At 45.1% G+C, this 24,893-nt stretch overlaps 1 pseudogene; it reads right to left on the bottom strand.

Moving 5' to 3' along the window:
* Positions 1 to 12,442: 12,442 nt before the first annotated feature.
* LOC127190431 (ferritin light chain 1-like) lies at positions 12,443 to 13,161 on the bottom strand (annotated as a pseudogene).
* Positions 13,162 to 24,893: the final 11,732 nt, after the last annotated feature.

Here is a 24,893-nt window from a genome sequence, read left to right as displayed (position 1 = left end):
GAATGTTTTTCCTGCATGTATGTTGGGACACCGATTGCATGTAGGGTGCTTGGATGCCAAAAAGTGTGTTGGGTCACCTGAGACTGGAATAAAACCCAGGCCCTCAGGAAGAGCAGCCAGTTTGCTCCCACCACATCCATTTTTTTTTTTTTTTTAATTTTAACATGGGTGCTTGGGATTTGAACTCGTATCATCATGCTTGCACAGTGAGCACTCTTACTCACAGAACCCTCTCCCTGGATCCAGAAATGGTCTTTAGCTCAATTTATACTGGCTGGATAAGTTAGCATTACTTCTACTTAATGTTTTAGATTATATAAAGTATAACTTTATTTTTTAACATGGAGTATTTATTTTGACGCACATCAGTAAGTATTACCACAGATTTCCAAGATTTGGAGCAACTTAAAACTTTGGCCTGATGCTAAACACAGCTGATTCACCAGATAACTAAGATTTCCGCAATGCAGTTAAGATGCGTTCTATGTATAATTTCTCCTCTTTGCTTATTTTTATGTGTTTCATAGAATATGTGTTGACTCCACTCTGCCACTATGACAAGTGTGTAATAGCCAGTTTGTGACAGTGTATGGTAATTTACTGCAAGAAAGAAAAAAATCTTCTGAGTTCCATGACTGGGAAGCTAGAAATTAAACTGGTGTAAAATAGGGGACTATACAGATGGCTCAGTGGTTAAGAGCACTGGCTGCTCTTCCAGAGGACCCAGGTTCAATTCCCAACATCCACATGGCATCTCACAACTGTCTGTAACTCCAGGAAGGACATCTGATGTAGACTCTCTGGGCTACTTCTAGTCTAAGAGTCTAGAGTTATCTCTGTGAACTAACTGTCTAATAGACGCAGTGGGAATACAACTCCATGGCAGAGTCTCACTCACTGTGTGTGAGACCCTGAGTGTCAGCCCAGCTCTTAAAAAACAATGGGCTGCAGAGATGACTCAGCAGTTAAGAGCTCTTACTGAGGACCCAGGTTCAAATCCCAGCATCCACATGGTAGCTCACAACCATCTGTTAGCTCCAGTTCCAGGGGATCTGACGCCCCCTTCTGGCTTCCATGGGCACAGCATACACAGAATACTCCAGCAGACATGCAGACAAAACACTCAGGAACATAAAATAATTGAACGACACAAACCAGAACAGTTGGTGCTTGTCCTGATAAAGAAACATTTTTTACAATTAGAAATCGCATCTTGCTTTTAAGCAAGTTATGGGAGGGCAGGAGACATTTAGGTGTCTTCCGACTTCTCAATTATCTTTAACTCAAAATAATCCTTATGCGAACAAGACAGTTACTACTGTGGGCTATGTCACCCCCTAAACCACCTCTTGGTTGTCAAATGATACACTGATTAATCAACTGGCACAATCTTTTACTCTAAAACTTCCACCATCTGTTGAGTCTGTTTGTGTCTTCCTTTGTGTGGCTGTTGAGGAGGGTCTATTGTATTCCAGGCTAGCTTGGAAGCAACTATGTGGCCAAGCTACACACATCCACAAACATCTACCTCATAAGCCTTTAGGCTATAGGTATGAGCCACCAAGCCTTGTTTGGTGGTGCTGGGTTTGAACCCAGGGCCTCCTGCATGTTAGGTACACACCCTATCCACTGAATTACGGCCCTAATTCTCCCTCGGCATTTTATTTCTAATCTGTCCACTTACCTTCAGAATTTTGTCTTTTCTGTTTGTTTATTTGTTTGGTTTTGTTTTGTTTTGTTTTGTTTTGTTTTGTTTTGAGACAGGGTTTCTCTGTGTAGCCTTGACTGTCCTGGACTCGCTTTGTAGACCAAGCTGGCCTCGAACTCACAGTGATCCACCTGTCTCTGCCTCCCGAGTGCTGGGATTAAAGGCGTGCGCCACCACCGCCTGGACATAAATTTGCCTTTTCTATTTTTGCTTGGACAATTGAAATGCACCATCCTTCCATAATATTTATGATGTTAAAATCAGACTGTAGTACCTCTCTGCAAGATGTCAGTTTCTGCTCATTGCTCAGTCCACCCCATAATTCTGCTCCAATTCCATCTTCCGTCTCTCTCTTTTTTTTTTTTTTTTTTTTTTTTTTGGTTTTTTGAGACAGGGCTTCTCTGTGTAGCCTTGGCTGTCCTGGACTCACTTTATAGACCAGGCTGGCCTCGAACTCACAGCAATCTGCCTGCCTCTGCCTCCCGAGTGCTGTGATTAAAGGCATGCATCAACACGCCTGGCTTCTGTCCCCTTATTCACCCACTGCATGGTCCAACCCATAATACTATTCCAACTCAATCTTTGGTCCACTTCTTCCTCACCAACTGCTCTTCTCCTGAGCCATGAAGGCACCTGGAGTCTCTCTCCATGAGCCTACTTCCTAGCCCAGAGCTCTCATGTTTGCTGTTCTTTCTGCCTGGATGCTCTGTGTGATAACATGAACATGCTGTTCCCCCATTTCCTTTCAGGAAAGCCAAAGACCTGTGCAACTTCCTAGGTCTTGGGAGTACCTTCCGTCTCATGATAAGCCTCTGCATCATGCACACCTGGGCTTATCTAATAATTGTGACTCAAGATTAGGTCGGGAGCTAGCCTAGCTAAGCGGAGCTGAGACCAAGAGATTAGAACACTCCAGGGTGGGAAGGAGGTGAGAAGGAGGAGGAGGAGGAGGAGGAGGCACCTGGGTGTAAATCCTATTGAAACCTGACCAAGGGCTTGAGATAACTCAGCCTGACTAACCGAACCCAAACTTCAAACCCTAGACCCCATGTGGTAGAGCAACAATTCCTACAAGTTGTCCTCTGACTTCTACACGTGCCCTGCTCCCCCAGTAAATAAGCACAGGGTTTTGTTTGTTTTAAATACAAAGTATGTGATGAGTTTCCAGCTTGCTAAGCACATGCCCAGGCCTGGAAGGCCTGCAGGCCCCCATGTTCTCCCTGTGCAGTTAGCCATGTATCTTCTAGTATCTCCTAGAACATACTGGAACACATTCAGTATTTTTTTTTTTTTTTAACAGAATGAATCCACACAGTACCATTTTATTGTTGTTATTACATATACAGTGCTCTGCCTGCATGTACACCTGCAGGCCAGAAGAGGGCATCAGATCACATTATAGATGGTTGTGAGCCACCATGTGGTTGCTGGGAATTGAACTCAGGACCTCTGGAAGAGCAGCCAGTGCTCTTAACCTCTGAGCCATCTCTCCAGCCCTGATTCAGTATTCTTAACAAGTCATCAAACCCAAGGAAGAGGGCCAGGAACCCAGTGTATAGTCACGCAAGAGCATGGATCGTAACCTGATGGCTTGACGGGCATTTAAGGTAGAGGCAGGTTTGCTTGCTTGTTTGTTTGTTTGTTTGTTGGAGATAGTGTCTCACTCTGCAGCCCAAGCTATCTGGAACCCACTGGGCAGCTGTCTTCCAACTTTTAGTAATACTCCTGCCCCAGTTTGGGATTACAGACAGGAGTCACCACAACAGCCCGAGGCTGAGCAGTGGGCGGGTTGAGACCCCTTTGCGGGTTGAATGACCCTTCTGTAGGGGTCACCTAAGACCATCGGAAAAATACAGACATTTACATTACAGTTCATAACAGTAGCAAAATCACAGTTCTCAAGTAGCAGTAATTTTATGGTTGGGGAGTCACCAAAACATGAGGAACTGTATTAAAGGGTTGTGACATTCAGGAGGTTGAGAAGCACTGGTGTAGTGGCAGTTTCGTGGGCCATCAGCCTGTGGGTCAGATGCTGTCTCCAGGTACCTCGGGTGTCAGAACAGAACTGCAGTGTAAGACACACAACTGGTGTCCTCCAAAGCCTGCTCATTGGTCAGGAGAAAAATCTAGACCCTTTTCTTCTTCTTCTTCTTCTTCTTCTTCTTCTTCTTCTTCTTCTTCTTCTTCTTCTTCTTCTTCTTCTTCTTCATCTTCTTCTTCTTTGTCTTCTTCTTCGTCCTGTTGCTGTTTTGCTTTGTTTTTTAGACAGGTTCTCCTGTAGCCCAGGCTGGTCTCAACCCCTTCTGTAGCCGAGGCCAGCCTTGAACTCCTCCGGCTTCCACTACCACTCCCGGCTCCCCGCGCTTTCTGACGACCACAGTGGGTGAATCGTGTGTACCATAGGATGGGACACAAGACAGGAAAGAAAATCGCTTTTAGAGGCATGCTCCAAAATCAGCCGGAAGAGGCTGCCCCTTGAAAATGCTACTGAAGTGCCTTTAAAGCCTGTTTGTAGTTTCGCCCAAGGCTCTGGAATGTACAAGGAGTAAGTCTATGCTCAGGAATGAACCTGCTGTTTGTTTTGGACATGTGACTGTGACTCGGGAATGAGCCCATGTCTGTCTGTGCCCACATGCACAGAATCTGTGAGGACTTTCCCCACATAAAAGCAGGAAACATATTCAGCATGGCAGCTCCATTACCTTCCTTCTCGCGGCAGCAGCTGACCCTGTCTGCTCTCATCTGGAGGCTGCGCACTGACCGAGGAGCGGAGAAGAGCTTTTGGGTCTGGATGCGTGTGTGTCACAGCCCTTCCTCCCGGGACATCCGGACGGACGGAGCACCCGCTCCCATCACCTTCTCGTGTGACACCCAGCGATAAAACCTCAATGGAGCCTTGTTTGTAGGTGAAGGACCATCCGTAGCATGGCCTGGCTCCTCCAAAGCTGAGAAGCTAGGCGTGAGTAGGGCCCACTGGCCTTCCTTAGAACCCTGGGCCTCCAGTCACAGGCCCAAGAGTGCAGGGACGGGCATGGAGTTGCTGTGTGCTTATCTGGGTAACCTACCCAGGAACGCTGCCCCTTCCCCGTGGCCACATTCCATTCCTAGTCCTGCAATGAGAGAGGCCCCTCAGCTCCCTAACCAGAGGCCTTTTACAGGAGCCAAGGTCCGGGCTTCAGCAATTCTTAACGCTGTCTCCATATTCCTGGTCAGATACTTAGGAGTCCGTGCCTGAACACCAACCTCTCATATAGAACAAACCAACATTTCTTTTTATGTCTTAAAAAGATGTATTGGGGGGAGGGGGCTGCTGAGGCCAGAAGAAGGGTCTGATCCGTTGCAGCTGGAGTTCTGGCAGCTGGGAACCACCTGACATGGGTGCTAGCAACCTAGCCCAGGTCCACGCTAACCACTGAGCCGTCTCTCCAGCTCCTCTTCTTTATTTGTTAAGCCTTTGTTCCCCTCATATCTTATTCCTTCTCACGTCCACATCTTCCTTTTTCCACTCTTCCCTCTCTTATAGGTTCCCTTTGTCCCCTTAGATAACTTTACTTCTAATTTCAAGCCATATATATATATATATATATATATATATATATATATATATATATATATATATATGAAACACACACATCTTTTTTTGTATCTATATAAAACTCTATGAACTATAAATGAGAGAAAACACACAATACTTGTCTTCCTGCGACTGTCTTAATTTGTTTAATAGGATCTCCAGTTGCATCCATTTTCCCGCCAACAATAACTTCTTTATGGCTGAGAACAATTCCATTGGGCACCATGTTTTCTTTACCCATTCCTTTGTTGATGGACACTTAGGCTGCTTCTGCAACTTAGCTATTGTGAATAGTGCTGCAGCCAACACAGACATGCAAGTGTCTCTCTGGTAAGTGAACTTGGGAGCCTGTGAGTAAATACCCAGGTTGTGGCTGGGTCATATAAAAGACCTGTTGGGCTGGGGAGATGGCTCAGAGGTTAAGAGCACTGGCTGCTCTTCCAAAGGTCCTGAGTTCAATTCCCAGCAACCACATGGTGGCTCACAACCATCTATAGTGAGATCCAGTGCCCTCTTCTGGTGTGCTGGCTCACATGCAAATTGAGGTACGCTAGATTCTGAGTGTAGTTTAGATTTGCATTTCCTCTGTGGTGAGTGAGGTTAACACTTTTCTTTCTTTTTTAATAAAGATTAATTTATTTATTATTCTGCATACAGTGCTCTACATGTATGTACACCTACAGGCCAGAAGAGGGCATCAGATCACATTATAGATGGTTGTGAGCCACCATGTGGTTGCTGGGAGTTGAACTCAGGACCTCTGGAAGAGTAGACAGTGCTCTTAACCATTGAGCCATCTCTCCAGCCCCAACACTTTTTGTGTTATTGACCATTTGAACATCCTCTTTGGACAACAATCTGCTCATCTCATTGTTCATTTTTTTAACTAGGTTGTTTGTTTCCCTGTTGCTTCGGTATTTTTTGTTGTTTTGCTTTGTACTTCTTCCCGCATTCTAGATATTAATCATCTCCCAGATGTACTGGCAAAGATGTTCTTCCATTCTGTAGGCTGCCTCTTCACTCTATTAACTGTTACCTTTTCAGTACAGAAGCTTTTAAATTTCTTGCAGTGCCATTTGCCAAGCAATGGCCTCATTTCCTAAGCAACTTGGGTTCTACTGAGAAAGCCTTTGTATATACTTATATCTTTTGTTTTATTTTTAATTTCTCCCCTTTATTTTATGTGTATGGGTATTTTATTTGCATATATGTCTGTGTATCTCTTGTGTGCCCTGTGTCTTCAGGGGCCAGAAAAGGGTGTTGGATCCTTGGAACTAGAGTTGTGAGCTGCCATGTGGGTGCTGAGAGTTGAGCCTGGGTCCTCTGGAAGAGCAAAGAGCAGCCAGTGCTCCTAACCACTGAGCCATCTCTCCTGCCTCTTCATCTGTATCTTGAAGGTTTTTTCACCCCTATATTTCCTTTGATTTCAGAGATTCAGTCTTACACTAAGGTCTTTGATCTATTAGGAGTTAATTTTTGTCATGGTAAAGTGTGTTGGTTAAATTTTTTAAAATTTTATTTTAATCAGCTTGACACAGGCCAGATTCATTTGAGAAGAGGTAATCTCAATTGAGAAAATAGCCCCATCAGACTGGCCTAAAGACAAGCAGTGAGGCACTTTCTTGATTGATGATTTATGTGGAAGGGCCCAGCCCACTTTGGATAATGCCATCTCTGAGCAGACCGCCATAGGGTATATAAGAGCAAACTAAGCAAGCCAGGAGTGAGGCGGTGAGCAGCACTCCTCCGTGGCCTCCGTTGACTCCTCCAGGTTCCTGCCTTGAGTTCTTTTCGTTTGTTTGTTTGGAGACGTTTCTCTGTGTAACAGCCCTGGCTGTCCTGGACTCACTTCGTAGACCAGACTGGCCTTGAACTCACAGAGATCTGTCTGCCTTTGCTTCCTGGGTACTGGGATTAAAGGTGTGCTCTGCCTTGAGTTATTGCCTTGGCTTTCTTCAGTGATTGCCTGTGATTGGGACATGTAAGCCACTTAGCCAGCAGACCTCAACATGTGGGTCACAACCCCCTAAGGGTCACATTTCAGATATTTACATTATGATTCATAACAGTAGGAAAATTGCAGTTATAAAGTGGCAATGAAACATTTTTATGGTTGGGGGTCACCACAACGTGAGGAACTGTATTAAAGGGTCGAGGCATCAGGAAGGCTGAGAGCCCCTGCAAACCCTTTACTCCCTGGGTTGCTTTTGGTCAAAGTGCTTTTAACACAGAGTAGGAACCAAACTGAGACGGTGAGATGAAGAATGTGTCGGTCCGTTCTTCTACACGTGAAGCTCCATTCGCTGAAAAGGCTCTTTTCCCCCTGTGTGTATTCATGGCAAAGATACTCCAGCTGCCATGGTGCTTCTCCGTTGATGTGTCTGTTATTGTGCCAGGACTGATACCGGGCAAATTGGGGGTTCCTCTTGAAGTTTGCAACATTAATAAAATAGTTTAACAAGGACTTCAACAGAAGCTCAAGGATGACTTTATTAGCATTGAAAAGAAAAACCTGTGGGGCAGGCAAGCTATCAGTCATAGCAACTGCCCGGAGGAGGAAAATGACAAGAGAGAAGGAAAAAGAGGCATGCTGTTTGAGTTACCTGCATGGAAGTCCCCACTGCCACCACCACCACCGCATGGCAGAAGAGGTGCTCAGAGAAAGCACAGGAAACATAAAGTACAAAAGGCATTCTTACCTCTGTCCAGCACCAGGAAGGCACAGAAAAGAGAAAAAGGAGACATTGTAGTGTAGGTTTGTAGGGACTATGCTAAGGGTAAGAATTCTGGGAAGGAGAAGTACAATGTCTCATTAAAGAAATAGTCATAGCCAGCATAGTGGCACACGCCTGTAATCCCAGCACTCAGGGAGGCAGAGGCAGGCAGATCTCTGTGAGTTCGAGGCCAGGCTGGTCTACAAAGCAAGTCCAGGACAGTCAAGGCTACACAGAGAAACCCTGCCTCTAAAATAAACAAACAAACAAAAAAATAAACAAACAAAAATAGTCTAGGGGGCTGGAGAGCTGGCGCTGCTATATAGCACAGAAACACACACAGGCAAAAATACTCATACACATAAAATTTAAAAAAAAATTTGTGTGTGTGTGTGTGGGGGGGGGTGTATGTATCAAGACAGGGTTTCTTTGTGTAACAGCCTTGGCTGTTCTGGACTTGCTTTGTAGACCAGGCGGGCCTTGAACTCACAAAGATCCACCTGCCTCTGCTTCCCGGTGCTGGGATTAAAGGCGTGATCAGTTTTCCCTTAATGAGCGTTGTTGTTGTTATTGTTGCTGTGGTTGTGGTTCTAACAGTATTGTGTCATTTTTGTTACTATGGCTCGGTAGAATAGCTTGAAATCAGATATGATGATATTGCCAGCATTATCCTTTCTCTCAGGACTGCTTCTGTGAGGTAGTTTTTTTTTTTTTTTTCTTCCATATGAATATTAGCATTTTTTATATCTATGTGAAGAGTGCGGTTAGAATTTTGACTTGGTTTACACTGAATTTGTAGATTGTTCTTGGGAGAATGACTTTTTGTTGTTTGTGTGTGTGTGTGTGTGTGTGTGTGTGTGTGTGTGTTGACTGTTTGCTTTACAATATTAATTCTTCCACTGGGTAGGAGTGGAGAGAGTGGATATTTTTATTGTGTTCTTGATCTTACTGGAAAGGGCTAAGGTTTTTTTTTTTTTCCCCCCCGAGACAGGGTTTCTCTGTGTAGCCTTGGCCATCCTGGACTCACTTTGTAGACCAGGCTGGCCTCGAACTCACAGTGATCCGCCTGCCTCTGCCTCCTGAGTGCTGGGATTAAAGGCGTGCGCCACCACGCCCGGCAAAGGGCTAAGTTTTTCTCCATCTAGTGCAATGTCAGAATTAGTTTTGGTCAATGTTATCACGTTGAGATTCTTCACTCCTAGTCTCTTCTGGGCTTTTTCATGAATGAATGTTGAATTTTGAAAAGGCCTATTTGAGATGATCATGTGATTGCTGTCCGTGAGACCAGAAATATTTCATTTACTGATTTGAGTATGTTGGACCATCCATGTGTCTCTGGAATGAAGCCAATGTGAACACAACGAATGATCTTTTGATGTATGCTTGAATTTATTTGATTTGCAAATATCTAACTGAGAATTTATTCTCACTGAGGAAGCTGGTGTGTAATTTACTTTTGTTGTGTTTTTAGCTAGTGCAGTGGTTTGAATAAAAATGGCCCCCATAGGCTCATATATTTGACTGTTTGGTCATCAGGGCGTGGCACTACTTAAAAAGGATTAAGAAGTGGTGGTGGTGGGTGCACACACCTTTAATGCCAGCTCATAGGAGGCAGAGGTAGACAGGTCATGAGTTCGAAGCCAACCTGGTCTACAGAGTGAGTTCCAGGACAGCCAAAGCTACACACAGAAAAACCCTGTCTCAACACCTGCCACCGCTCCCCTTACCCCCCTTTGATAGCAGATTAGAAGCATTCTTTCCTTTCCAATTTTATGGAATAATTAGAGAAAGATTAGTGTTAGTTCTTTTTTTTTTTTTTTTTTTTTTAAATTTCATGCGCACTGGTGTTTTGCTTGCATGTATGTCTGTGTAAGGGTTTTGAATCACCTGAAATTGGAGGTAGAGGCAGTTGTGAGCTGCCATGTGGGGCTGGGAATTGAACCTGCGTCCTCTGGTAGAGAAGCCAGTGCTCTTAACTGCTGACCCATCTCTCCAGCTCCTAGTGTTAGTTCTTTAAAGGCTGGGAAGAAATCTGAAGGGATTCGTTCCATCTAGGCATGGATTTCTTTTAGTTTTTATTTTTTCAAATTACTGTTTCTATTTCATTACTTGTAGATCTGTTTAAATTAATTAATGTCGGCTTAATTTTGGTAGGTCACAGACATCTAGAAATATAGCCATTTCTTTTAGCTTTTTTCCTGTTTAGTAGAATATGAGTTTGGGGAGCATATCTTTATGATTCTTCTGAATTTATTAGTATCTATTGTTTTGTTTTTAAGACAGGGTCTTACTATGTAGCGTTGACTGGCCTGGAACTCACTATGTAGACCAGGCTGGCCTTGAACTCATAGAATCCTGCCTCTGCTTCTGAGATGAAATAAGTGTACCACCACACCTGGCTCATTGATTTCTATTGTAGAGTCTCTCTTTTCACTTTTAATTTTATTAAACTGAGTCTTTTCTCTTTTTGGTTCATTTCATTGATTTCCTTAGAATTTTTCAATTCTATTTCTTTTTTCAAAGAATCAACTTTTTCACTTTTTCCATTTTCTTTTGTATTTTTCATTTCTATTTCCTTAATCTCTGTCATGATTTAATTACTTTTATCACCATTATTGTTGTGTTTGGCTTATTTGTGTTTTTATAATTCAGACTATTTCCATTTTTTTTTTCTTTTTAAGATTTATTTATTAAGTATAGTGTTCAGCCTGCATGTACACCTACACGCCAGAAGAGGGCATCAAATCTCATCATAGATGTTTGTGAGCTACCACATGGTCGCTGGGAATTGAACTCAGGACCTCTGGAAGAGCAGGCAGTGTCCTTAACCTCTGATCCATCTCTCCAGCCTCGAGCTGGTATCTTCTTATGTAGCCTGGGTGGGCCTCAAATTTGTAATCCTCCTGCCGGGGTCTTTGAAGTACCAGAATTATAGGTCTGCATCACCGTGTCTAGTTATAAATTCTTGAAATCGATGTCTAAACAATTGATTTTTTTCCTTAATAAATACAACTAACTCTATAAATTTTCCTCTAAGGCTGTTGTTATTAGTGTTACGTCGATTCTGGCGTGTGACATCTCATTATTATTTAGTTGAAAATATTCTAATTTACATGATGTTTTCCACTGGTCCAATGATGAGACACTCGGTGAGTAATCGCAAATAGACAGGAAGGTGGGTTGGTTATTTTTCAATGGCAGACTTGAACTGGAGTCTTCCCATTGGAGTAAGTGAAGCTTCCAGACAGAATAATACAAAAATCCCAGGACCAGGAAGAGGCAGAGGGCAGCAGATTGCGCACAAATACCAAGAGTCCCATCTTCACATGATTTACAATTCCCTACATGACCGCAGCGGAGAGGGAGGCCGGGGATGGGTGGCGCCTGAGCGCACGCGGAGCGGGGAGGCAATTGCTGCGCGAGTAGCGGGACAGCTAGGGAGACCCCGGCGGGAGCCCAGGACACCGCGGGCTCTATTTCCATTTTTTTATACCATGGATTTTGGTGTGTTGCAGTCCTATTCTCATTTGATTTTAAGACTTTTAATTTTTTTCCCTTTTTGATTTCTTCGATAAACCTTCCATCATTCAATAATCTATTGTTAAATTGCTATATGTTTGTGAATTTTCTGTGGTTTTGCCTGCTGTTGATTTTTTAGCTTTATTACACTGTGATCAAATAGAATACAAGAAATTATCTTTTGTTTCCTAATACATGCTCTATTTTAGAGAGCACCCCATGGGCTGCTGAGAAGAATGTGTTTGCCTGGAATGTTGAAAATGTGCCTGTTAGGTCTATGTGATATGTCATTTAATTCCAATGTTTCTATGATTAATTTTTTTGTTGGAATGACTTGTCTGTCGAGGGATTTTAATCCAGCAACAGGGCTACTCTGGCTGGAATACAGACACGGCCTTAGCACACACCTTTAATCCCAAACAATGAAGGTAAAGTTAATTTGTAAAAGGTAGCACCAGTGTTTGAAAGTGATGTCTAATTGAGGGGCAGACAAAGTAAAAAGTCAGAGAAAGATTTAACCAAATGAGCCATAGATAGGAGACATCCAAATCTCACAAGAGGAGACAGGGAAAAAGAGGGCTTAGAGCAGCATAGAGAGAAGGGAGGAGACAGTTTTCCTGGAAGAAGTTTTTAGTTTTTTGTTTTTGGGTTTTTTGCTTGTTTGTGTGGGTTTTTTATTTTTGTTTTTTGTTTGTTTGGGGTTTGTCGTTGTTGTTGGGTGTTTTTGGTTGTTGTTGTGGGTTTTTTTGTTGTTTGTTTTTTGTTTTCCTGTTTCAAAAAGCTTTGTTTTTACTTGGTCCAAGACTTGGGAGGGGCTCCAGGGCGGTTACAAAGCTGCCTAGTGGCTTGAGAGCTTCATTCAGGTGGAGGTGCTAAGGCTGGCTGGTGCGGAGCTGAGGAGGGACCCTTGGAAGGCGAGGAGGCCTCCTAGTCATGCTTGAGAGTGAGCGGCTCAAAGAGATACTCGCCCAGACTACCAAGATGAGACTTGTTATCCTGCGACCATAAAGTGGGAGAGGAGATCCCCCTCGGACATGGATCTAAGGGAGGCTAATAGAGTGGGGGTAGGAGGGTAAGAGGACCGGAAGGATACCAGTGATGGGAGAACAATTGAGTTGTAATTTGAATAAGTTAATTTAAAAGAGAGAGAGAGGGATTCTCGCCCCGGAGCCCCCTGTGGCCGCCAGTCTGCGCTGGCTGCGGCCCACAGGCGACGGATGCTGGTCAGGTGCTTGCCCATCTTCTTGATGCGCTTCACCTCCTCATCCAGGAAGTGGTTTTCCAAGGGCAGAACGCAGGGAATGAAGATGCAAGAGGGCCTGGTTCAGGTTCTTCTGCAGGGCCGAGGCAGCTTCAGTGGCCTCCGGGGTTTTACCCCACTCATCTTGAGACGGCTTCTGCACATGCTGGAAGAGTGCACAGCCACCGCGATCGTTCTGCAACGCGAGGAGACACTCAGTGCCCTTGCGCTTCTCCTCAGCCAATTCGCCGAAAAAGTGGCCTACACCTTCCATACCCACATCTTCCACATCAAAATAGTAGCCCAGAGAGAGGCAGGTGTAGGAGACCCGCGGGTGCAAGTTGACCAGGTGGTTTCCGGCAGCTTCCGCTTCGGTGGAATAATTCTGACGAATCTGGGAGGTCATGGCTGATCCGCAGTCTGGAGCTAACGGCAAAGAGACGGACCTGGCCGGTCCTAGGAGCCAAGGGCGGCGAGGAGATGGTCCCGGAGGCTGCGACTGGAGAGACTGTAACGTGGCTGGAAGCTAAAAAAGAGGGAGTCCCCGGGTCTATTCCATTCCAAACATTGTTGAAGTAAGACACAGATCCATGGGACCTCCAAGGCACTGCTCTGGGACTGAGGCAGGGATGGTCCTTTTATAGTCTGCTTACTGGGAGAGTTTTACAGAGACAGGTTGAAAAAGGAACAAGCTAGACACAGGTGAAGACAGAAGGAGCCAGAAGATGGGAACGAAACAGAAGACTAGAACAGATTGCTAGAGTTAGTTTGATACCAAGCTGAGCAATTCAGGCAGAAACAGAGAGGAGCCCGTTTGAATTAGTCAGCTTGGAGACGAATTTGATCTGGAACAGCTGTGTTGAACCAGCCAGCCAGAGTTCAGAAAGAGCTGAAAGGGGTGAGCCTATTCAACAGTAAGTCTCAGAGGCTGAAAACATTCTAGGCCTATGTTAGATTGTATGGAGGCTAGAAGCTTCCAGGACTAGGCCTAGGTTAGCAGATGACAAAGGCAAAGAAAAGCCTTTGGTGTTGGTGAGAATGGAACATTGAAGTCACTCACTACTCTTGTGTTGGTGTTAATCTGTGACTTTACATCTGGTAGCATTTGTTTCATGAAGTTGGATGCCCTTGACTTTGTCATGTATGTGTTTAGAGTATTAATATAATAAAAGGCTGTTCCTTAAATCAGTATGTAGTATTTATCTCTTTTGGCTATTTTTCATTTGTTTGTTTGTTTGTTTGAAATCTATTTGACAGATATTAGAACAATGACACCTGCTTGCTCCTGGTTTTATTTTCTTGGGATACTCTCCTCTTTCCCTTTACTTAAGGTAGTGTGTGTTGATTGTGAGGTATGTTTCTTAGCAACAATAAACAGACATATCCTGCTTTTAAACCCAGGCTGCCCATCTGTGTCTTTTTTTTTTTTTTTTTTTTTTTTTTTTTTTTGGTTTTATGAGACAGGGTTTCTCTGTGTAGCCTTGGCTGTTCTACAATTGCTTTGTAGACCAGGCTGGTCTCTAACTCACAGCAATCCACCTGCCTCTGCTTCTCGAGTGCTGGGATTAAAGGTGTGCACCACCGTGCCCGGCTATCGTCTGTGTCTTTTTATTGGGAGACATGAGATTATTAATATTTAAAGTTACTGTTAGAAGATGTGTATTAACTCCTACCATTTTATTGATTCCATAGTGTTTGTCATTTTCCTAATCCTTACTTGCTTAACTGTTGTGCTAGCATGGCTTGCTCTTTCCCACAGCCTCTTGGAAATGTTTATCTTCCTCTTTGTATGAAGAATTCCTCTCAACGTCTTCGGTAAAGTTGCCTTGGTGCTTAAGGGATCTATAAAACAAAAAAACGCCTCTAATAAGTACGACCCACTTTCCAAAGGTCAGAGAACTTCCTGGATTGGGGGAGGGAACTATTGTTCATATATGATAATAAGTCTTGCGTTTTCACTTCAGTAGACGTGGTTGGTTGCCCCAACTGCCCAGGATGTGCTTGATCAGACCTAGGGGGGAGGTATGCAGGAAGTACTTCAGGATGTATGCTTGCTCCTGATTGGACAAAGGTGGAAAGCACTTAGCCTTGTGGGCTTCACCTTTAAACGCTCCAGACTGATGCAATTTGCAGCCAATCCCTGGGAATCCTGGCTATGGACTGGCCAGTATTTAATAAAGCTTGCTTCAAATTTGCCCCAAAAATTGTGATTCTGATCTTATTCTCACCCTGCTTATATCGTGGCAAGCTTTTCGTTCTCCTTGGTTATGACTATTTTGCTGGGCGCAGTAGCCCACGTTTGCAGCTGTGCTCTTTCAGAACCTGAGGCACATTGTTCCACGCCCTTCTGGCTTTTAATGTTCCTACTGAGAGAACAGCTCTTGTTCTGATGGTCTTGCCTTTACATGAAACTTGGTGTTTCTCTCTTGCGGCTCTCAGCTCTCATTTCATTGTTGCTGTGTATTTTTTGTGTTTTAACTATAATATAATGGGAGTGGGTTTCTCCTCAGGTCCTGTGTGTTTGCTACTCTGTGTGCCTCTTATACCTGGATTGGGAGGGCTGTCTGCTATGCCTGCACTGAAATGTTTTCTGTGACTTTGCATGGAATTCTTCTACTTTTATGCCATTCATTTCTAGGGTGGGTCTTTTTATAATGTGCCGAAGATCTCACATGTTCCATTTGTACTTTTGTTTTTTACATTTATTCAGTTAGTTAATGTGCTGGGAGGAGAAGAAGGGCCACCTCTCATCCCCAATCACACACTTTTTAAGAATCTTCATCCTAGCCGGGCGTGGTGGCACATGCCTTTAATCCCAGCACTCAGGGAGGCAGAGGCAGGCGGATCTCTGTGAGTTTAAGGCCAGCCTGGTCTACAAAGTGAATTCAGGACAGGCAAGGCTACACCGAGAAACCTTGTCTCAAAAAACAAACACGAGAGAGAGAGAGAGAGAGAGAGAGAGAGAGAGAGAGAGAGAGAGAGAGAGAGAGAATATCTTTGTCTTTAGCTGAATGCTTGGATTCTTCTGCTTTGTTTTCAAGCCCCAGCACTGTGTCTTCTGTATAACTCAGCCTATTGGTGAGGCTTTCCCCTGAGCTTTTTTTTATTTGACTTAATGACTTTCATTCCCAGCATTTTTTGTGGCTTTTCTTCAATAGTTCTCTTTATTGAATTCCATTTTCATATTGTGCATTGACTTCATTCTGCCATCCCTACTCCTTAGAAATTCATTCAAGAGTTTATTTGTATCCTCTTCAACTTCTTGAACATATCAATAGCCATCCTTTTAATGTCTTTGTCTGGAATCTCATCTTGACGTAGTCACTGTCGTTGGAACCATTACTGTGAGACTGGTATTTCGGGAGGAGACATGCTGCCTTGGTGTCTGGGTTAGGGTTTCTATTGCTGTGATAAAACACCGTGACCAAAAGAAACCTGTAGAGGAAAGGGTTTATTTCACCTGTTGTAACCTGTTTAACCTGCTTAAACTTTATAGCCCCTCCATTGAGACCTAGTTTTACTTCCTAGCATGACTGTAGCTCCTCTGTTAACACCAGCTCTTAGCATATCAGAAACCATTTTGACTCCAAGTCTCCATTTTGATTATAAGGTGAAATTAAGTTCAAGTTCTCGGGCCCTACATGCCTGAAACCAGGAAGGTTCAATGCTTGCTGCTTAGAATAAAACAATAGATGATAAATGCGTGTTCTACCTGGGTTAAAGATAAAGGATGTTCTATTAGAGTTGAGGCTGCACCATCCTGCTATGCTCCTTGCTCCTGGAGAGCTGGAAAGACCCCCAAAGAGCTCTGCTACTCTAAATCCCAGCCAATCAGCTGAAAATGTTTTCTCTAGCTACAGACATTGTGCTCAGAACAAAATCGATTCTTCTTGTGTTTAACTGGTCAAAATGACACTGCTGCCCTCCCCCTTGCTTCCCACCTGCTTACCTGCTTGTTACCTAGCTGCAGTTTTTCTTATAAAAAGCCTGCTTTAGAAGCAGACCAATGTAACAGGTAGGCTTCCGAGTTCTTTCTGTGACTCTTGTCATGACCAGTCTTGGATGCGGTGTTCTCATAAGCCATCTGCAGCTCATTGAGATTGGTGCTCCAGTAGTTTGTGTGACAATTCTTGTATTTTTTTTAGATTTTTTTTTTATATTATTATTATGTACACAGTGCTCTGCCTGCATGTACACCTGCAGGCCAGAGGAAGGCATCAGATCACATTATAGATGGTTGTGAGCCACCGGGTGCTTGCTGGGAATTGACCTCATGACCTCTGGAAGAGCAGTCAGTGCTCTTAACCTCTGAGCCATCTCTCCAGCCCCTTGTGTGGCAATTCTTGTACTAAAACAACCTTATAGCCTAGAAGTCCTTCCCTGAGGGAAGGTAGGGCAGGAACTGAGGCAGAAACCATGGGGCAGTATTGCTTATTGGCTTGCTCCTTAACGCTTACTCAGCCTGCCTTCTTACAGCACACAGGGTCACTGGGGGGGGGGGGGATTTGGGAAGAGCCAGGGGGTATGGGGGGTGAGGTCGGGGTGGGGTTGGGGTGGGGAGGTGTCACTGGTCACAGTGGGCTGGGCCCTTCCACATCAATCATCCATCAAGAAAATGCATGTGGGGCTTGCCCACAGCTCAGGCTCCTAGGGAATTTTCTCAGTTGAGAGCTCTTCTTCTACAAGTGCCCTAGCCTGTGTTCAGGACACTTGGTTTGTCATGTCACTTCTGTTTTTTGGTTGAGACTTACATATCTGATGCTTAAGTTGTTGGTTATTTTTCTTTTTAAATTTAAAGTAATTTTCTCCTTTAAGTGGAAATGTCTGCAGGGTTAGGGAGTAACTAGGTTTAGTAGCAAGATGTCACCTTCCTCTCTTAGACTGGAGATTAGACCACTAGGCTCCACCTCCTGTGTTCCCCCTGAGAGTAGAATGCTGTCTGCAACAACCATCACTGTCCAGGGTAGGCCCACTATGAAAACAGTAACAGTCAACGGCAAATCGGTCTCCTCCTGTGCATCAATCATTTTAGGAAATAAAGGGCTATTGATAGATAGCAGATAAGACCTTAGCATGTCCTGATGCCTTAACTTCTATGGGCATGCATAGAAAGGAGAAGAAAAGAAGAAAAGCATTAAAATAGTCATTTCTTTGTGCTGGAAAAACTAGAGGATGAGGGCTTGGGAGATGGCTCGGCAGTTAGAGCATTCATTGCTTGTCCAGAGGATATGGGTTCAGTGCCCAGTACCCATGTAATGGTTCACACCCATCAGTAACTCCGGCTCTAAGTGATCCAGCAGCCCCTTTTGAGTTCTGGGAGCATCAGGCATGCACATGGTTCATAGGCAAACATGCAGATAAACTCTCACACACATAAAATTAAATAAACCTTAATAGATTAAAAAAAAAGAGAGAGAAGAAAGTAGATTAGGAGAATGTAGATAGATGATGGAACTATGGGAGTAAAAAGGGGGAAAATAAGAGAGTTTCAGCTAGCTGAGCATGGTGGCACACACACGTTGATACCAGCACTTGAGAGGCAATGAGTTCAAGGCCAGCCTGGTTCACATAGTGTGAGTTCCAGGGCAGCCAGGGATACACAGAGAGACCAAACAAAAAACAAAAAACAAAAAACAAAACATATAAAGAGGCTGGAGAGATGGCTCAGTGGTTTAGGACACTGGCTGCCGTTCCAGAGGCCCTGAGTTCAATTCCCAGCACCCACATCGTGGCTCACAGCCATCTATAGTGAGATCTGGTGCCCTCTTCTGGTGTGCAGGTGTACATGCAGATAGAGCACTCATATACATTTAAAAAACATATGCATGTATGCATGTGCACGTGTACGTGCGTGCATGTGCGTGTGCGTGTGCGTGTGTGTGTGTGTGTGTGTGTGTGTGATACTGTCAGACAACACAGAAAATTTCTCAGGTGGCTGAGCTTCCAAGATCCTGCAAACCAGACCAAACTATGCTCTTTGCAAGAGGGACGAAAGAACAAAGACATTGTGATATAAATGTACAGGAAAGAGAGCCGACTGGCCTGATTACTGCGGTCCTCTCACCCCTAGGAGTCCCTCCACCATGGGCAGTCCTGCTCTTCTGAGCCCTGGAAGCTCACCTGCAATGGGTAGTCCCATTGTCCTATTTGAGTCTTGCTTCAGATGTTTGTCTTACAGAGGTTGGTTCGGTCCATGAAAGAAAATGTACGTACGTGCTTAGAGTCTCAGATGCTGGCCCTTTGCTGTGCATTCCCTGTGGGGTTCTGGTTGCAAATACTGACCTTCCTGACCTCCTGAGTGCCACCTGCAGTCTGTGTGAGAGCTCTGCTACAGACTTTGGTCCCACTGGGTTTCCCACTCCCTGAATTCTGTGCTAACCTGATTCAAAGTTTCCTCTCTCTGTGGTCTAGCAGGATTCCATTAGCCAGGTTTTAGTTCCTAGTCCTGGGTCTGAGTTTGCTGAAGCAGTCTTGAGCCGCCAAGCCATTGACACAGAGGGGTTTTTTGTTGTTGTTGTTGGTGGTGGTGGTGGGTTTTTTGTTTTTTGTTTGGTTGCTTTTGGTTTTTGGTTTTCAAGACAAGGTTTCTCTGTGTAGCCCTGGCTATCCTGGAACTTGCTCTGTAGACCAGGCCTGCCTCTGCCTCCCAAATGCTGGGATTAAATACATGTGCCACCATGCCCATCAACACAGAGCATTTCTGTTTTATTTTGTTTTTTGAGACAGGGTTTCTCTGTGTAATAGCCCTGGCTGTCCTGGACCTCCCTTTGTAGACCAGGCTGGCCTCGAACTCACAGTGATCCACCTGCCTAAGTGGTATCTTACTTCTGTTTTGTCAAGCATCGAATGCTGAGAAAAGAGGGGTTTTCCTGACATCTCCTGGTAATGCTATTGCTGCTCTGGGTATGGCCTTTTAAAGAGATGTTGAGACTGGCTGTTACTCTTCAGACAGTTGCTTGTCCACCTGAAGGCAGGCAGACACTGTCTGGCATCACCCTGAAAATGCCTGGGTTTCTTTCTTGCTGTGTGCTTTGGTTTGGTTTTTGAGAGGAGTCTCCAGTAACCAGGCTTGCCTCAGAGTCACAGTGTAGCTGAGGCTACCGGTGAGCTTTTAATCCTCCTGCCTCTAAATGCTGGGCTCTCAGGAGTGTCACAGTGCTCAGGTTAGATGGTGCTAGAGACTGAACCCAGGACCTTGTGCATGACAGGCAGGCACTCTACCAGTTAAGTCACAAGCCCGGCCCTCAGCATTTATTAGGTAGGCTGCATTGGCCTTGGAATATTATTAATTTATTGATCTGGAACTTCAGGGTCTTTCAGCTTCTTGTTTGGTAACCTTGAATTGGACCTAGTCTTATTGACCCTGGTCTGTCGAAGAACCAAATAACTTTGACTGGCCTAGTGGTCAGACAGTGGATCCACAGGGAGTGCCAGGTGGCACGGTAAACACTTGGAACACTGGGAAAGAAGCGGAAGAAAAGGCTCTGCCTGGAGGAGCCAGCCCAGCGGAACTTACGGGGAAGAGGGGAGAATTAACACGCACAATAAATGAGTGAGGACGCTGGACAGTGATAAGAATATTCTTTGGAGGGAAAAAAAAAAAATAGAATAGACTGGGAGAGAGGAACAGAGGAGCCCAGGTGAGAGGGTGACATCTGAGCAAGGCCCGCAGGAGCTAAGTCAGCCTCTTGTATACCTAAGCACACACCATTCCACAAACAGGGAGTAACAGCTTTGAAAGCCTTAGGCTGACACATGCCTGGCACATGGGGAACGGCCATGTCTCTGGAGTGGTGAACGATGTGGCCAAAGGAACATGAGATCTGATCACATGAGGCCTAGAAGCCACCGTGCGACCCAAGGTATTTAACCTGAGTGACATGGGAGTTGTGTCAGCGTGTTCTTAAAGTATTGTATTTTATTCTATTTTATGTGTGGGGGTGTTTTGGCCGCATGCCACATGTCTGTGTACCACATGTGTGACTGGTACCGGCAGGGGCCAGAGGAGGGTGTCAGGTCCCCTGGAACTGCATTCATAGACAGTTGTGAGGTACCATGTGGGTGCTAGGAAGTGAATCCTGATCCTCTGGAAGAGCAGCCAGGGCTCTTTTTTTTTTTTAATTAATTTATTCTTGTTACATCTCAATGTTTATCCCATCCCTTGTATCCTCCCATTCCTCCCGCCCCCCCCCCCCCATTTTCCCATTATTCCCCTCCCCTATGACTGTTCCTGAGGGGGATTACCTTCCCCTATATATGCTCATAGGGTATCAAGTCTCTTCTTGGCAACCTGCTGTCCTTCCGCTGAGTAACCTCAGAACCATCTCTCCAGCCTTGAAGTAGGTGTGGCCTTGTTGGAGTGGGTGTGGCCTTGTTGGAGTGGGTGTGGCCTTGTTGGAGTGGGTGTGGCCTTGTTGAAGGAAGTGAATCACTGGGGGTGGGCTTTGAGATTGCAGATGTTCAAGCCAGGCCCAGTGTCTCACTCTCCTGTCACCTACAGGTCCAGATGTAGAGCTCTCAGCTCCTTCTCCAGCACCGTGTCTGCATGCGCGCTGCCACACTTCCCACCATGATGCTAACGAACTAAACCTCTGAATCTGTAAGCCAGGCCCAGTGAAATGCTTTCCTTCATAAGAGTTGTCATGGTCATGGTGTCTCTTCACAGCAATAGAAATGTGACTAAGACACACATTAGAAAAAAAGGGGAGGCGGGCCTGGAGAGATGGCTCAGAAGTTAAGAGCACTGACTGCTCTTCCAGAGGTCCTGAGTTCAATTCCCAGCAACCACATGGTGGCTCACAACCATCTATAACGTGATCTGATGCCCTCTTCTAGTCTGCAGGTGTACACAAAGGCAGAGCACTGTATACATCATAATAAATAAATAAAATTAAAGAAAAAGAATTAAAGGGGATTAGGTTGTAGCTCAGTTGATGGAACATTTGTCTAGCATGCACAAACCCCTGGGTTCAGTCCCCAGCGAGTGAAACTGGTACATGTCTGTGATCCTATGCTTGAGAGAGATGGAATCAAGAGGATCAGAAGAAGAAGAATCCATTCTAAGCCACCATGGAATACATAATACTCAACTCAACTAAGATGAAACAATAAAATAAAACAAGATCTCCTTCCTTCCCTTAAATGTCTTTAAAAGGAGTTCAATATGACTGCAATGTGACTTGCTCTCATGCAACTGGAATATAAGGTCGTCATCATCATCAGCTGAGAGAGAAAGAGAAGCTGAGTAGACGATCTGACACTTAAGTCAGGAGCTCGGAGGCTAAGGCTGGGGTAGAGTGTAGCTAGCACCCTGCAGCCATTTCCTATAAAGAACAGCTGTGTTCACTGGACACAGCAGGGTATCCTGGCAAATCCTATGCAAACTCATACAGAGGAGAGACCACCATGTAAATTTGGCCGCTGTTACTTAGCAATATGTAAAGTACTTCAAACCATATAGCAATATGTAAAATACTTCAAACCATATGTCGGATGAGAGTGTCCCTGCTGGCTAACTCCAACAATCCCAGCTACTTGGGGACTGCGGTGGGAGGGATGCTGGAGGCCAAGCACTTGAGAAAAGCCAAAGCAGCAAAGGGAGACATGGTCTCAACAAACAAACCAAAATATATCCTGGCAAAAGCCTGCAATCTCAGTGGAGGCAGGAGGACCAGTAATAGAACCCAGAGTCGAAGCTGCTCAGGTCTCAGCCACCGGCAGCTGTCTCTCTCCTCCTTGATTCTGCACACAGGCACCAGACTCCAGCTACCAGGGCCTGTCAGAGGCACACCCCACATGATGGACACACCTCCCCACTTCTCCCACATTCTCAAGGTCACACATTCCTTCCCCCCAAAACAAGACTTGCCCCTCCCCTTGCAGTCTGGGAGTCAGAAAGAGCCTGACTTCAAGCAAGCAATATGTATTTCTCCTCTTGTACGGAAATTTCTCTTTCCTCTGAAACCTGTAAGAAGGGGCTTCCGCTCTGTCCTAGGGACCCGAACTTTCCTCAGAAACCCAGCCATGCTACCTTATGTGGCATTAATAACTCCTCTGATAAATTTCCTATAAAAGGACAATCTGCCTCAGTGTCATCCCCCTTGAATCTCAAACCTGAGACTTCTCAATCAGGAACCTCAGCTACATACTGAGTTTCAGGCTAGCCCAGACCATTTGAGTCCCTGCCACAAACAACCAAGTGGATGAAGGACTCCTGCAGGAGCTGGCTGGCTGTGGGAGAGTCCATGGTGGAAACGGCAAGTTGTAATAAAGATGGACAAGGGAGTTAAAAGGAAGGGCAGGGCTAAAACCGCCAAGTGAACCTGTGAGCTACAAAAACCATGGGTGCAATAGTGGGATGAGTGCAACAGGGATAATCAAATGAAAAACAAAACAAAAACAAAAACATGAGGACATGATGGTAGAGAAAGAAGGCTTTTATTGTAGAGATGAGGGAGAAAAGAACCAGAGGCATCTGGAAGGGTCCAGACTGAACTAGGCCACGAGAGGAGAGGGTAGCGAGAAAGCGAGAGAGGAAGACAAGAGGACAGGTGGACAATCAGATCAAGAAGCCAAGAGAGCTCGAGGCAACCAAGAAAGCAAGTGGACAAAATGGCCAAATTTACCTAAGAAAAATAAGCTAGTGGGAAAGAGAAACAGAAGCTCAGACTTTGGGAGAAAGAGGCATAGGACAGGAGGCAGGGTGAGAAGTGGTGGGAGGAACCACTGGTACTGAGTGATGCTGTGACAGCTAGCCAGCTTCCACTTTGGTGTGTTAATAGGTCCCTCAGCCATTTGTCCCCATTTGTTTCACTTTCTGATTTGATTTAAGACCCCATCAGCCGGGCATGGTGTTGGTGGTGGCGCACGCCTTTAATCCCAGCAGAGGCAGGAGGATTGCTCTGAGCTTGAGGCCAGCCTGGTCTACAAAGTGACTCCAGGACAGCCAAGGCTAACACAAAGAGACCCTGTCTCAAAAAACCAGAAAACAAAACAAACAAACAAACAAACAAACGAAAGACCCAATACAGCCAGGCATGATGGCATGGTGTCGTGGGCCTTTAATTACAGTACTCAGGGAGGCAGAGGCAGGCAGATCTCTGTGAGGTTGAGGCCAGCCTGGTCTACAAAGTGAGTCCAGGACAGCCAAGGCTACACAGAGAAACCCTGTCTCAAAACAAACAAACAAACAAAAGAAAACAAAAAAAAAAAAAAAAAGAAAGAAAGAAAGAAAGAAAGGGGGAGAAGGAAGGAAGGAAAAAACAAACAAACAAACAAACAAAAACCCAGGACATCAGAGGAAATTCATACCAGGTGCTGCAAATCTGGCCAAAAACCCATGGCTGAGAAGTTCAAGGGCCTGAGGGGTGAACCTACACTATTATCTTTTTTTTCAACATCTATCAAACAACCTTCTACACATTCATTACTATACCAACAGATTTGTGCAGCTTTCAGTCCTCAACAGAGAGTTGGTTGTCTTTGCACAGTCAACAGGTTAATACAGAGACTCACAATTGATCAGAGTGCAAAGAATAAGAGACTGAAGAAAACTCTCCCCTAAATGGGACTTCTACAATCCACCCCTTCCTACAAAGCTGAGGAAAGGGGGATGGAAAGGTTGTGAGAGCCAGGGGTGGGGAGGAGTGAGGGAAAACAGATCTTTAGACGAACGAACTCAAAGCAGCTCTGGAAGCCTGCACAGGACCTGGACAAGACCAAGCCAGTCAACAAAGTTAGAAGGGGAGAGTGTTAGTGAGGACCCAGGAGGGGAGCCCGAGGGGGAGAGGTAAAGGTGATTGAGTTGCACTGTATGTGTGGGTGCTGGCTAGGTTTATGTGAACTTGACTCAAGCTGTAGGCATCTGAGTGGAGGGAGCCTCAGTTGAGAAAATGCCTCCAGAAGATCTGGCTGTAAGCAGGCAAGCCTGCAGGGGGTTTCTTAATTAGTGATTGATAGGGAGAACCCAGGTGGTTCCATCGTGGGTGGTTCCACTCCTGGGCTGGTGGTCCTGGGTTCTATAAGAGAGCAGGCTGAGCAAGCCACAAGGAGCAAGGCAGTAAGTGGCACCCCTCCACGGCCTCTGCATCAGATCCTGTTTCCAAGTTCCTGCCCTGCTTGAGTTCCTGTCCTGACTTC

Source organism: Acomys russatus, chromosome 6, assembly GCF_903995435.1.
Source record: "Acomys russatus chromosome 6, mAcoRus1.1, whole genome shotgun sequence".
NCBI lineage: Eukaryota > Metazoa > Chordata > Mammalia > Rodentia > Muridae > Acomys > Acomys russatus.
The sequence above is the reverse complement of the archived record's forward strand: the minus strand, read 5'-3'. Positions and strand labels throughout refer to the sequence as shown.